Source organism: Cornus florida, unplaced genomic scaffold (assembly GCF_030987335.1).
Source record: "Cornus florida cultivar Cherokee Brave unplaced genomic scaffold, ASM3098733v1 CherokeeBrave_3.0.0_Hap2_Chr01, whole genome shotgun sequence".
Classification (NCBI taxonomy): Eukaryota; Viridiplantae; Streptophyta; class Magnoliopsida; order Cornales; family Cornaceae; genus Cornus; species Cornus florida.
In genome coordinates this window covers 47,758,339-47,759,170 of record NW_026775571.1, presented here as the reverse complement: position 1 = coordinate 47,759,170, position 832 = coordinate 47,758,339, and the positions used below count along the sequence as shown (strand labels likewise).

Below are 832 nucleotides of genomic sequence, written 5' to 3'. Positions count from 1 at the left end.
ATGTAAGCCAACACTCTTCCTACCTTGTGTATTTCTACCATTCTTTGATGACAATGTTCTATGCAAAGAATTTTTGCTCATGCTTTCATAGAGACGCCACACGTTATCCTCATGCCTATCAATATAAGAGCCACCTATAGAAGCATCAACCATGCCCTTATAATTATCCGATAAGCTCTCAAAGAAATATTGAACTAATTGTCATTTGGGCATGTCATGATGTGGACACTTCCTTAGCAATTCATTGAAGCGTTCCCATGCCTCATGAAATGTTTCTCCATCCCCATGTGAAAATTCTCGAATTGAGGTCCTCGTGGCATTGGTCTTAGAAACCGGATAGTACTTCTTTAAAAACTCTTGTTGCATTTCTGCCCAAGAAGTGATTGAAAAAGGCCTAAGATTGTTAAACTAATATTTTGCCTTGTCTTTAAGGGTGAATGGAAAAAGTTTAAGCCTTAAGACTTCTTCCGGCATGTCCGTGTATTTCACGGTAGAACAAACTTCAAGAAACTCATTCAAATGCTTGTAAGGTTCTTCACTAGGAAGTCCATGAAAGTTAGGAAGCATTTGAATGGTTTGTGCTTTAATTTCATAATGGTGTGCTCGAAATGGTGGCAATTGAATGCATGTGGGTGTATTGTATCCATTAGGCACATAATGATCTCTTAAAGCAAGAGGTGGATTAGCTACTTGAAGTGCAACATGAACACCTTGATTTTGAATTCCTCGATTAACAATGGGAGGTTGTGGAGCATACATGGGTCTTGGCATTCCGAATGGAACTTGGCCTTGTTGTTGTGGTGGTGGGTGAATGTATGGCCTAGGCATGCCT

At 39.8% G+C, this 832-nt stretch overlaps 1 pseudogene; it reads left to right on the top strand.

Moving 5' to 3' along the window:
- Positions 1–211: 211 nt before the first annotated feature.
- On the top strand, positions 212–310 carry LOC132284000 (small nucleolar RNA R71; annotated as a pseudogene).
- The last annotated feature ends 522 nt before the right edge of the window (positions 311–832 follow it).